Genomic DNA, 14,087 nt, shown 5'->3' on the forward strand with positions numbered 1-14,087 from the left:
GCCCTGCTGCTCCTCGCGCGCCCTTCCTCCTCTCTCCTCCACTCCTTCAGCGCACCTCGAGCCTCCGCCGTTCGCCTCCTGCTGCCCTCGCCCCGTCCCCGCGGCCCCCTCCTCGTGCGCCCTCCTCCATCGTGCCCAATCCCCGTCGCCAACCTCCTCGCGCCGGCCGCCCGCAGCTCGCCGCCTCTGCTCGATTTGTTGAGGAGCTCCCGAGCCGCGGTCGCCGCCCGGATCCATCGTCCCCGCTGCGCCAAGCTCCTGCCTAGTCTGCATCCCCGTCGCCCCGTTGACCTTCTGCCCGAGCCACCACGACCACGTGCTGCCTCCTTCATGGTTGCCGTGCTGTCGATTTTTCATGCCTCGTCCTGCTGCTGCTGTGGGTGCCTCGCGAGCCGCCGATGTCCTCGCGAGCTGCTCTGTCCGTTAGGGCTCCCCTCCAAGACGAGTTGGCTACCCCGTTGGCCCTGTTGCCTTTGTCGTGGCCAAGCCAACCCAGACGCCCGGAGTCCATCTTTGGTTGCACACCAAGTCGTCCATGCCTTGCTGCCTCCTGTGCACTGTTGGTCAACAGTTGACGCTCGCCAAGTTCTTCGACTACAGCCGATGCCCCGAGGACACCGAGTACGACTACACACGGCGATGCGTCAAGTTCCACTACCATCGACCCCATGGACCGCCAAGTTCTTCTACGGAAAACGTTGTACAACTACCGTCGCCAAGACCGTCAAGTTCGACTACCACCGATGTGTACAACTTCAGTTGCGAGAACGTCTACTTCTACTACGACACGAGTACAACTACTTCCACTACGAGATGTACCACTACCGTCGCCACGTGAACAACTACATCCCACGACGACCCGTGAACGACTACCTCCACTACGGCCCGTGAACGACTACTTCCTCTACGAAACGCGTTCCGCCCCGAATGCATGCTTCGAAGGTATAACCCCGAGACGCCGTCCGTGGACCGAATGCATGTGTTGTATGAGATGCACCCTATGTTTGCACCGTGCCCGTTTGCTTCATGCACGTTCCTCCTCGTTCGCCATGCCGATGAACCGTGGGAACCCGGTAACCGGGATCACCCCACCATCTCTAGCATGTTCCGCACATCCGCACGCCTCCTTTTGCACCGGTACCTCCATGAGTTACCGGGACCGGAATGTTGCCGTGGCATCATTTTTGGATTCGTCGCCGTGGCACCCTTTTTGTTCCGCCATGGTGACCAAATGCTTCATAACATGCTCATGTCAACATTTTCATAATAATTGCATAAAACTTGTATATGTCATCCGCATCATGATAACAACATTTAAAATGTTTAAACTTGTTGTTGCATTAAATTGCTAAATGCATATGGGGATTTACCGGATTTGTTGTTTTTATATCCGGCCCCATTTAAATTGTTTAGATGGTATAGTTTATATTATGCTTCACCTCTTGCCATGTTTAACAACAGTTAATATTGTTGGGTAGCTTAAACGAGAGATAACTAAATAATTGATGTGGTGTTCCGTCAACATGCACCTCGTTGCATATTGAGCTCCACTTAATTTGTAGGATTGTTTGTGCATTTTCCCATGCCATGCATATTTAAACCGGACATGCATCATACTTGTTTGCGCATCATGCCATGTTTATGTGATGGTTGTTTACTATGTTGTGTGCTTCTTTTCCGGTGTTTGCTTCTTCGGGTTGGTTCCGATAACGTCGAGGTTGTGAGGATCCGTTCGTCTACGTCCGTTTGTCTTCTTCATGGATTCGTTCTTCTTCCTTGCGGGATCTCAGGCAAGATGATCATACCCTCGAAATCATCACTATCTTTGCTATGCTAGTTTGCTCGCTCTTTTGCTATGCCAATGCTACGATGCCTACCATTTGCTTGTCAGCCTCCCAAATTGTCATGTCAAACCTCTAACCCACCATGTCCTAGCAAACCGTTGATTGGCTATGTTACCGCTTTGCTTAGCCCCTCTTATAGCGTTGTTAGTTGCAGGTGAAGATTGAAGTTTGTTCCTTGTTGGAACATGGAGATGTTGTTCCTTGTTGGAACATGTTTACTTGTTGGGATATCACAATATATCTTATTTAATTAATGCATCTATATACTTGGTAAAGGGTGGAAGGCTCGGCCTTATGCCTGGTGTTTTGTTCCACTCTTGCCGCCCTAGTTTCCGTCATATCAGTGTTATGTTCCCGGATTTTGCGTTCCTTACACGGTTGGGCTATAATGGGAACCCCTTGACAGTTCGCCTTAAGTAAAGCTTCTCCAGCAATGCCCAACATTGGTTTTACCATTTGCCACCTAGCCTTTTCTTTCCCTTGGGTTCTGCAGACTCAAGGGTCATCATTTTTTTTAACCCCCCCCCCCGGGCCAGTGCTCCTCTGAGTGTTGGTCCGAACTAGAGCCCTGTGCAGCGCCCCCTCGGGGAAACTCGAGGTTTGGTTTTAGTTGTACGGATTGCTCATCTGAGTGTGCCCTGAGAAAGAGATATGTGCAGCTCCTATCGGGATTTGTCAGCACATTCGGGCGGTGTTGCTGGTTTAGTTTTACCCTGTCGAAATGTCTTGTTGTACCGGGATACCGAGTCTGATCGGAACGTCTCGGGTGGAGGTCTATTCCTTCGTTGACCGTGAGAGCTTGTCATGGGCTAAGTTGGGACACCCCTGCAGGGTATTATCTTTCGAAAGCCGTGCCCGCGGTTATGGGCAGATGGGAATTTGTTAACGTCCGGTTGTAGAAAACCCGAAGTTGACCTTATTTAAAATACATCAACCGCGTGTGTAACCGTGATGGTCTCTTCTCGGCGGAGTCCGGGAAGTGAACACGGTGTTGGAGTTATGCTTGACGTAGGTTGCTATAGGATCACTTCTTGATCATACTTTTATCGACCGTGCTTTGCCCTCTCTTCTCGCTCTCTTTTGCGATTGTAGCCACCATATATGCTAGTCGCTTGCTGCAGCTCCACCTCATTACTCCATCCTTCCTATAAGCTTAAATAGTCTTGATCTCGCGGGTGCGAGATTGCTGAGTCCCCGTGACTCACAGATACTTCCAAAACCAGTTTGCAGGTGCCTATGTTACCGTGCAGATGACGCAACCAAGCTCAAGGAGGAGCTCGATGAAGATCTTGCCCTTTGTGTTGTTTCGTTCTAGTTGATCAGTAGTGGAGCCCAGTTGGGGTCGATCGGGGACCTTTGTCGCATTTGGGGTTCTTCTTTTATTTTGGTTCCGTAGTCAGACCTTGATTGTATCTGGATGATGTAATGCTTTATTCATGTAATTGTGTGAAGTGGCGATTGTAAGCCAACTATGTATCTCTTTCCCTTATGTATTACATGGGTTGTGTGAAGATTACCTCACTTGCGACATTGCTTTCAATGCGGTTATGCCTCTAAGTCGTGCTTCGACACGTGGGAGATATAACCGCATCGAGGGCGTTACAAGTTGGTAATCAGAGCCTTCCCCGACCTTAGGAGCCCCACTGCTTGATCGTTTTTAGCGGCCGAGTTGTGTCTAGAAAAATGTTTTGAGTCATTTAGGAATTATATATCGGAGAGTTAGGAATTCTTTTTACTCCCCAGTCTCTTCATCGCTCTGGTAAGGCATCCTGACGTAGAGTTTTGACTCTTCTCTTCTCAAATTTCACTAAAAAAAATTTAGGATCACGCGGGTATCTTGGAATCGTTCCGATGGTTTTATGATGAGAACATTGTCTTGGTGCCTCCTGTCAGGGGTTTAGGAAGTGTCCCGGGGAGTTGAGCTCTGAGGTGTTGTCGTCATAATTTTATCGTTGCAGTTCTGGAATACCTGAGTTTAGTACGCCGACATCGAAAATCTCTTTTATGCAGTTGTTGGTGAGATAACCCCGATAACCCAGTACTGAGGTGAGTACGGGAGTATTGCCATGACTTGTGTAACGGATGCTTTTCGAAGGTTGAGGTAGACGATTTCCGAAGGTTTCTTGGTTATGTGTTGAAGGATGGATACAGCTGGATGTAGGATTTGTTAGTTTTGGGTGAGATATTATGCTTCCCCTGTATCCCCAACACCTGATTGCATAACCTGAAAATTTCGGGAGTTTCATAGGTGGGAATTCAAGTAGCTCTTAGGATATCTTTCCAACAGATGTATGATATGAAATTGGGGTTCGACGTCTAGTGGTCCGCCTATTCAAAGTCGGTTTTACAGTGGTCTTGTTGTGTCTTAAAGAACCCTTGGCTATGCTGGTTCGGGGACACTTCGTATGTCATGTGCACTGCCTTGTACATGATGGTGCTGTACACTCGAGCCCGTGTAGGCCCCACCATGAAAACTTCGGACGAAATCTCTATCATATGTTTGCTCCGGCTTATTCTGCAAGCCAACCCTTTGTTTTTGTTTTGAGTTGTGGTATTCGAGTTGCTTCAGTGTCAAGTGTTGATTCCATACCTTTCTTAAATGGTGTTCTCATACTCCGATGTGAATACTAATCCTTCTTGATCATCGAGTCTGTCTTGTCAATCCTTTTGTTTAACCGGTGTGTCTCTCCTCAAGTGGATCCGTTCACGTCAACATTTGCAAGATCATTTATCACTTCTTCTCAACGGTGTTTGTTTCATCCGTCTCCAAGTTGCCTTTGTTTTTCCCACCCTCCCTCCCTTTTGTTTTTCTTCAAGGACTAAGATTTCTTCTTCAAGTATCCATTTTATTGATGGGAAGTTTCTCCATTCTTTTCCGTCAATGTTCTTATCCGGTGATTCTCATGAAGATTCTAATGGAGCTTCAAGTTCGTCACTCTTCATTCTCGTTTTCTTCTCCGGTGGATTTACCTCAAGCTTTCGGTGTTGATCATATCCTTATCCTCGTTCAAATGCTATCCCATGCCGGTGCCTCTCATAATTGTTCATCTCTCTCTATTCTTATTCGGAGTGCTCAAGATATCTCGAAGATTCGTGTTTCCACTCTGCATTCGTTCAAGCTCTTTCGAGATTGGTATCTCATTCAAGTCATTTAATTCAACCGGTGCAACATCTCTTTTAAATCTTTTCAACGGTGTTCTTTTGAGTGGGCCCTAACCCACAGGTCTTTTCCCAGGATCTTACCTGACTCTTCTATTTTCCCAGAGCTATCCTAAATTCTTCTCCAAGTTTGACGTAAGAATGAGTTATCATTAGTCAAGTGCTTTTTCTCCAAGATCTTTCAAATTCTTTTCATAGTTGGCTCAACCTCTTCGCTTTTGATTCTTCCGGTGTGCCTCAATAATTCTTGGTGGTGTTTCTCGTTGTCATTCTCATCATTTGAAGACCAAAGAAGAGTTTCTCTTTAATCTTGCTCTATTCTCTTCAAGATTCATGGTGCTAGCTTGTTGCCATCCTCTCATAATTGTTTTCGATTGTGAGAATCTTTTTCACCCATAAGGAGATATTCAAGAGTCTTCTCAGTGTGTCATTCGGAGTCCATCAATTCAGGTTTATTCATTCTCAGCCGTCAGTTATCATTCTCCTATCTTGCCGGTGCATTAATCGAATATCCTCTAATCAGTTCTTGATCTCTTTGTTCTCATGTATCTAGTTTGTCTCAAGCACCTTCGTTCATTTGCTAATTCTTACCGGTGATGCACCCCTACTTCGATCATTTTCAATTCTTACGGTAGTTCTTTCAAGATCTCTCTTCCTTGTTCATCATATCAATTCATTTGTTGTTCCAATCCTACCGGTGGTTCGTTGAAGACCTTCTCAAGTTTACGCTATATCTCTTTTAATCCTTTCTACGAGAATAAGTAGTATGCCAAATCCGTTGATTGTCATCAATTTAATTGGTGAAGGATAAGCATAACATAATTCTTATTCTTGTTCATCCAAGTGATTAATTCTTTATTCCGGAGGCCCTTAAAATTCTCGGTTTCATTTGTTCCATCTTCTCTTTTTCCCGGAGTTCCAAGCTCTAATTATCACGGAGATCCATCTAAATCATTGCAAGGATTCACCTTGTGTTTTCAATTTCTCTTTCTTTTCATTCCTTTTGGTTTACCGGAGTTCTTCATGGAGGTTCTACATGATGGTTCATCAAGGATTTAATTCCCTTCTCAAAGTGTTCATCAAGATTCTTTTCTAAGAAACTCAAGCTTTCTTCATATGGTAATCCGGAGTGCAATTCCTTCTACCATATTTTGGAGGTGGTATTATGTCATTCTTGATAATTTGAGTTCATGTTCCATGATTCACATGTTGTTAAGAATGAGTTATTTTTAAATCCATCAACCTCGTTGTTGGAGTTATCTTGTGTCATATTTCACCTAAAAGCCTTCCATTGGGAATGTTGCTATTTGTGGTGCTTGCCAATGATCCAAGTTATCTCTTTATCATCTTGGTGGAAGAAGTTTTCATCTCTTCGTTGATCTCAAGCAAGCAATTGTTTCCGTTAGTGACCGGTTGTCACCTCATAATTTTGAGATGTTTTCCATAAGCCCACTACAAGCTTGTGCTTTCGTTGTTGATTTTCCAACAACTCCGTTCAATTCTTCTTTGCAAGGATGCTTTCCAAACTCATTTGTGGCAGAAGTTGGCATTTTCTTCTCCATTCTGTTATTCCAATGATATATCTTCTATTATTTCTTTCGGAGGCATTGTGACGTTGCTCTTTTCACTCACCATCTCGATTCGTGAGGATCGTGTTCTTTTCTTGCTTATCCATTTAACCGGAGTGTCGTGTTTTCATTCGAGTTCTCTAATCTTATCAAGTTTTCCCTCCTTCCTCAACTGGAGAGCTGTCTGAAATCCTTCTTACCCATTGTGCCATTCTTTCAATAGTTCCGGAGGCAGTGTGTTGTTGATTTCATCAAGTAACATCCCATCTTCTCAAGTTCATGTTCTATTCCTTCCATGTTCAACCGGAGTACTGCCCGAATTCTTCCCCTCTCATCTTGTTTTAACCGGAGTGGTTTCGAATTCTATCTTGTCCATTGTACTCGTCATTCATAGCTTTGCAACCTTCAAGTCCTCGTAATGTTCCTTGTTCCTCTTTTCTAACGGATTGTTTGCAATCTCGTTCATCTCTGTTGTACTCTTTCTTTTAAATTGCTCAACCTCTCAAGGTTCGTGGTTTCACTCGTTTGTCAAAGAAGCAACTTAGTTTTACCTCTTCTCTTCCTCTTCCGTTTCTCTCCGGTGCCATCCTAGATCTCGGGACGAGATCCTCTTGTAGTGGTGGAGTGTTGTAACGCCCCGAGACCGACGCTCCAGAAGACTTCCAGCTATTCCGAGTTTCGTCGTGTGATTTGTTTTATTTGTTGCATTCATCCTTGCATCATGTCATCATGCCATCATATCATTAATTTTTAAAACCTCAACTAAATAAATTGTATGGATTTTTCGATCCATTTAAATCGAGGGACTCACATGGTGACTTCTCTTTATAACATATCCTCCAATATTAGGGAGCTATATTAAATATTCCACTATTTTGGAATCACCAAAACACACTTACAAAATAATTTCGTTCCTTTTCTGCTTCAAGTTTGGTCTCCAACCTTGCCAATATTTATTTCATCATTTTCCGGAGCTCCACCAAAAATCCGAACATTTTTTGGACCTTCCTTTCATCAAGTCCTAGTTCAAACCCATTTGAATTTCAAATGAGTTTGAATTTAAATCTTTCTATCATGCCCACTTCTATTTTTCCTGGATCGAACTCATTTTTTGTGAGTCCAAGAATATTATTTGCATGTGCTAATTCTTTGCCTATCCTTCTCTTTCTTTTCTTTCTCTTTTTCTGTTTTGTTTTAAATGGGAAAATGAGAGAGAGAAGAGAGAGTGCAGCCTGTAGCCCAGCCGGCCTCTAAGCCCAAGGCCCAGCCGCCCCCACCTTTCCCCGTAACCCTAGCCCGAACCACTCTCCCTCCCATCGATCCCCATCTCTTCCTCTGGCCGCCGCACTCATCTCTCTCCCTCGATCCCCCTCCTCTTTTCTTCCTCGTCGCGCCGAACCAGGGAGACGCCGCCCCCGCGCCCTGCTTCTCCTCCCCTTGCTCCCGCGCTCCGCCCTCGCCGAAGAAGAGAGCTAGGCCGGAGCCCCGTTGGCCTCCTCCGCGAGCTCGCCTGCCCGCACGGCCATGGCGCCGCCGGCCTCCTTGGTTCACCCGCGCCCTGCTGCCGTTGCTTTTCTCGCGTGCCGTCCCCGACTCATTCGCCTTGCCGTGGCCGCTCCCCTCGATCTCATCCGTCTCGCCCCTCTCAGCCTCCTGCGCCCGTGCCCCTCCTCTGCCTCGCCTCTGTTTCCGGCCGCCGCCAGCGAGCAGCTCCGTCAGAGCTCGTCCCCGAGCGCGACCATCTCCGGCCATGGCGCCGCCCTGCTGCTCCTCGCGCGCCCTTCCTCCTCTCTCCTCCACTCCTTCAGCGCACCTCGAGCCTCCGCCGTTCGCCTCCTGCTGCCCTCGCCCCGTCCCCGCGGCCCCCTCCTCGTGCGCCCTCCTCCATCGTGCCCAATCCCCGTCGCCAACCTCCTCGCGCCGGCCGCCCGCAGCTCGCCGCCTCTGCTCGATTTGTTGAGGAGCTCCCGAGCCGCGGTCGCCGCCCGGATCCATCGTCCCCACTGCGCCAAGCTCCTGCCTAGTCTGCATCCCCGTCTCCCCGTTGACCTTCTGCCCGAGCCACCACGACCACGTGCTGCCTCCTTCATGGTTGCCGTGCTGTCGATTTTTCATGCCTCGTCCTGCTGCTGCTGTGGGTGCCTCGTGAGCCGCCGATGTCCTCGCGAGCTGCTCTGTCCGTTAGGGCTCCCCTCCAAGACGAGTTGGCTGCCCCGTTGGCCCTGTTGCCTTTGCCGTGGCCAAGCCAACCCAGACGCCCGGAGTCCATCTTTGGTTGCACACCAAGTCGTCCATGCCTTGCTGCCTCCTGTGCACTGTTGGTCAATAGTTGACGCACGCCAAGTTCTTCGACTACAGCCGATGCCCCGAGGACACCGAGTACGACTACACACGGCGATGCGTCAAGTTCCACTACCGTCGACCCCATGGACCGCCAAGTTCTTCTACGGAAAACGTTGTACAACTACCGTCGCCAAGACCGTCAAGTTCGACTACCACCGACATGTACAACTTCAGTTGCGAGAACGTCTACTTCTACTACGACACGAGTACAACTACTTCCACTACGAGATGTACCACTACCGTCGCCACGTGAACAACTACTTCCCACGACGACCCGTGAACGACTACCTCCACTACGGCCCGTGAACGACTACTTCCTCTACGAAACGCGTTCCGCCCTGAATGCACGCTTCGAAGGTATAACCCCGAGACGCCGTCCGTGGACCGAATGCATGTGTTGTATGAGATGCACCCTATGTTTGCACCGTGCCCGTTTGCTTCATGCACATTCCTCCTCGTTCGCCATGCCGATGAACCGTGGGAACCCGGTAACCGGGATCACCCCACCATCTCTAGCATGTTCCGCACATCCGCACGCCTCCTTTTGCACCGGTACCTCCCTGAGTTACCGGGACCGGAATGTTGCCGTGGCATCATTTTCGGATTCGTCGCTGTGGCACCCTTTTTGTTCCGCCATGGTGACCAAATGCTTCATAACATGCTCATGTCAACATTTTCATAATAATTGCATAAAACTTGTATATGTCATCCGCATCATGATAACAACATTTAAAATGTTTAAACTTGTTGTTGCATTAAATTGCTAAATGCATATGGGGATTTACCGGATTTGTTGTTTTTATATCCGGCCCCATTTAAATTGTTTAGATGGTATAGTTTATATTATGCTTCACCTCTTGCCATGTTTAACAACAGTTAATATTGTTGGGTAGCTTAAACGAGAGATAACTAAATAATTGATGTGGTGTTCCGTCAACATGCACCTCGTTGCATATTGAGCTCCACTTAATTTGTAGGATTGTTTGTGCATTTTCCCATGCCATGCATATTTAAACCGGACATGCATCATACTTGTTTGCGCATCATGCCATGTTTATGTGATGGTTGTTTACTATGTTGTGTGCTTCTTTTCCGGTGTTTGCTTCTTCGGGTTGGTTCCGATAACGTCGAGGTTGTGAGGATCCGTTCGTCTACGTCCGTTTGTCTTCTTCATGGATTCGTTCTTCTTCCTTGCGGGATCTCAGGCAAGATGATCATACCCTCGAAATCACCACTATCTTTGCTATGCTAGTTTGCTCGCTCTTTTGCTATGCCAATGCTACGATGCCTACCATTTGCTTGTCAGCCTCCCAAATTGCCATGTCAAACCTCTAACCCACCATGTCCTAGCAAACCGTTGATTGGCTATGTTACCGCTTTGCTTAGCCCCTCTTATAGCGTTGTTAGTTGCAGGTGAAGATTGAAGTTTGTTCCTTGTTGGAACATGGAGATGTTGTTCCTTGTTGGAACATGTTTACTTGTTGGGATATCACAATATATCTTATTTAATTAATGCATCTATATACTTGGTAAAGGGTGGAAGGCTCGGCCTTATGCCTGGTGTTTTGTTCCACTCTTGCCGCCCTAGTTTCCGTCATATCGGTGTTATGTTCCCGGATTTTGCGTCCCTTACGCGGTTGGGCTATTATGGGAACCCCTTGACAGTTCGCCTTAAGTAAAGCTCTTCCAGCAATGCCCAACATTGGTTTTACCATTTGCCACCTAGCCTTTTCTTTTCCCTTGGGAGTCGCGCTCCTGAGGGTCATCATTATTTTACCCCCCGGGCCAGTGCTCCTCTGAGTGTTGGTCCAAACTAGAGTCCTGTGCAGCGCCCCCTCGGGGAAACTCGAGGTTTGGTTTTAGTTGTATGGAGCGCTCATCTGAGTGTGCCCTGAGAAAGAGATATGTGCAGCTCCTATCGGGATTTGTCGGCACATTCGGGCGGTGTTGCTGGTTTAGTTTTACCCTGTCGAAATGTCTTGTTGTACCGGGATACCGAGTCTGATCGGAACGTCTCGGGTGGAGGTCTATTCCTTCGTTGACCGTGAGAGCTTGTCATGGGCTAAGTTGGGACACCCCTGCAGGGTATTATCTTTCGAAAGCCGTGCCCGCGGTTATGGGCAGATGGGAATTTGTTAACGTCCGGTTGTAGAAAACCCGAAGTTGACCTTATTTAAAATACATCAACCGCGTGTGTAACCGTGATGGTCTCTTCTCGGCGGAGTCCGGGAAGTGAACACGGTGTTGGAGTTATGCTTGACGTAGGTTGCTATAGGATCACTTCTTGATCATACTTTTATTGACCGTGCTTTGCCCTCTCTTCTCGCTCTCTTTTGCGATTGTAGCCACCATATATGCTAGTCGCTTGCTGCAGCTCCACCTCATTACTCCATCCTTCCTATAAGCTTAAATAGTCTTGATCTCGCGGGTGCGAGATTGCTGAGTCCCCGTGACTCATAGATACTTCCAAAACCAGTTTGCAGGTGCCTATGTTACCGTGCAGATGACGCAACCAAGCTCAAGGAGGAGCTCGATGAAGATCTTGCCCTTTGTGTTGTTTCGTTCTAGTTGATCAGTAGTGGAGCCCAGTTGGGGTCGATCGGGGACCTTTGTCGCATTTGGGGTTCTTCTTTTATTTTGGTTCCGTAGTCGGACCTTGATTGTATCTGGATGATGTAATGCTTTATTCATGTAATTGTGTGAAGTGGCGATTGTAAGCCAACTATGTATCTCTTTCCCTTATGTATTACATGGGTTGTGTGAAGATTACCTCACTTGCGACATTGCTTTCAATGCGGTTATGCCTCTAAGTCGTGCTTCGACACGTGGGAGATATAGCCGCATCGAGGGCGTTACAGCACTGGGCTGCAGCCAAGCCCTCGAGTGGGAGGTCTTCTCTCCACTCGGTAGGGTTTTCAAAAACTTAGGCGAGCACTGGGCTGTAGCTAAGCCCCCGAGTGGGAGGTCTGCTCTCCAATCGGTAGGGTTTTCAGATACTTAGGCGAGCATTGGGCTGCATCTAAGCCCCCGAGTGGGAGGTCTGCTCTCCACTCAGTAGGGTTTTTCAGATACTTAGGCGAGCACTGGGCTGCAGCTAAGCCCCCGAGTGGGAGGTCTGCTCTCCACTCGGTAGTATTTTTAAAAACTTAGGCAAGCACTGGGCTGCAGCTAAGCCCCCGAGTGGGAGGTCTGCTCTCCACTCGGTAGGATTTTCAAAAACTTAGGCGAGCGCTGGGCTGCAGCTAAGTCCCCGAGTGGGAGGTCTGCTCTCCACTCGGTAGAGTTTCTATGGTGTACCTCTGAAGAAGAAGGCATCAATCGACCTGCACCTTGTCTTCCTTGCGGAGCGCACATTATACTTGTGGCGTAGCTCAGAAGGAGAAAGTAGCAGTAGACTTGTACGTTGTCCTCCTTGCGGAGTGCACATTATACTTGTGGTGTAGCTCAGAAGAGGAGGGTAGCAGTCGACCTGCACCTCGCCTTCCTTGCGGAGCGCACGTTATAGTTGTACTTAGGCGAGCGCTATGCTGCAGCTAAGCCCCCGAGTGGGAGGCTGGCTCACCACTCGGTAGGATTTTGTTGAAACTTAGGCGAGTACTTGGACTGCAGCTAAGCCTCCGAGTGGGAGGCTGGCTCACCACTCGGTAGGATTTTATTTAAACTTAGGCGAGTACTTGGACTGCAGCTAAGCCTCCAAGTGGGAGGCTGGCTCACCACTCGGTAGGATTTTATTTAAAATTAGGTGAGGACTTGGACTGCAGCTAAGCCCCCAAGTGGGAGGCTGGCTCGCCACTTGGTGAGATTTTATTGAACTTAGGCGAAACGGATTCGCAGCTAAGCCTCCGAGTGAGAGGCTGGCTCACCACTCGGTAGGATTTTTACAAACTTAGGCGAAACGGATTTGCAGCTAAGCCTCCGAGTGAGAGGCTGGCTAACCACTCGGTAGGATTTTTACAAACTTAGGTGAAATGGATTCGCAGCTAAGCCACCCACTGGGGGGATTTTTTGAATAAACAAAAGTAACAACACTCATTGGGAAAATTATAACACTATTGTCTTTGAAAAATGAACTACAGAAGTACTTTTATTACATTTCCAAGTGCATACTTAAGTGTAAAAGGGGCGGAGCAGCTCCGCGTTCCAAGCTCGGGTCTTGTTGATCTGGTGCTCGACATTGTAAAGACGGTATGCTCCATTGTGGAGAACCTTGGTGACGATGAAGGGGCCTTCCAAAGAAGGAGCGAGCTTGTGTGGCTTCTGCTGATCCACTCGGAGAACCAAATCTCCTTCCAGGAAGGCTCGACTCCTCATGTTTTTGGCGTGGAAGCGACGCAAGTCCTACTGGTAAATGGTCGATCGGATCAAGGCCATCTCCCTTTCTTCCTCTAGAAGGTCGACTGCGTCTTGCCGGGCTTGTTCTGCTTCAGCTTCGGTGTAGAGCTCGACTCGGGGAGCGTTGTGAAGCAGGTCACTCGGCAAGACCGCTTCACCTCCGTAGACCAAGAAGAACGGAGTTCTCCCCGTCGACCGGTTAGGTGTGGTCTTTAATCCCCAAAGTACTGACGGAAGTTCGTCGACCCGTGCACCAGCTGCATGCTTGAGGTCGCGCATCAATCGGGGTTTCAACCCTTTGAGGATCAAGCCATTTTCTCGTTCTGCCTGTCCATTCGACTGAGGATGAGCGACTGAAGCATAATCGACTCGTGTGCCCTGAGATGTGCAAAACGCTCTGAATTCCTCAGAATCGAAGTTTGACCCATTGTCAGTGATGATGCTGTTTGGGACTCCATATCTGAATATCAACTCTCTGATGAAGCTGACAGCAGTGCCGGCATCAAGATTCTTGATGGGTTTAGCCTCAATCCACTTGGTGAACTTGTCGACTGCTACCAGCACATGTGTGAAACCGCTTCTGCCTGTTCTCAGAGGTCCAACCATATCCAATCCCCATACAGCGAAAGGCCAAACGAGTGGTATGGTCTTTAAGGCTGAGGCGGGCTTATGTGACATATTGGAGTAAAATTGACATCCTTCACACTTGTCGACTATCTCCTTTGCCATTTCATTCGCTCTTGGCCAGTAAAATCCGGCTCGGTATGCTTTGGCTACAATGGTCCGAGAGGACGCATGATGGCCACAGGTCCCCGAGTGGATGTCGTCAAGGATTATTCGA

This window comes from Triticum dicoccoides, chromosome 7B (genome assembly GCF_002162155.2).
Source record: "Triticum dicoccoides isolate Atlit2015 ecotype Zavitan chromosome 7B, WEW_v2.0, whole genome shotgun sequence".
Lineage (NCBI taxonomy): Eukaryota > Viridiplantae > Streptophyta > Magnoliopsida > Poales > Poaceae > Triticum > Triticum dicoccoides.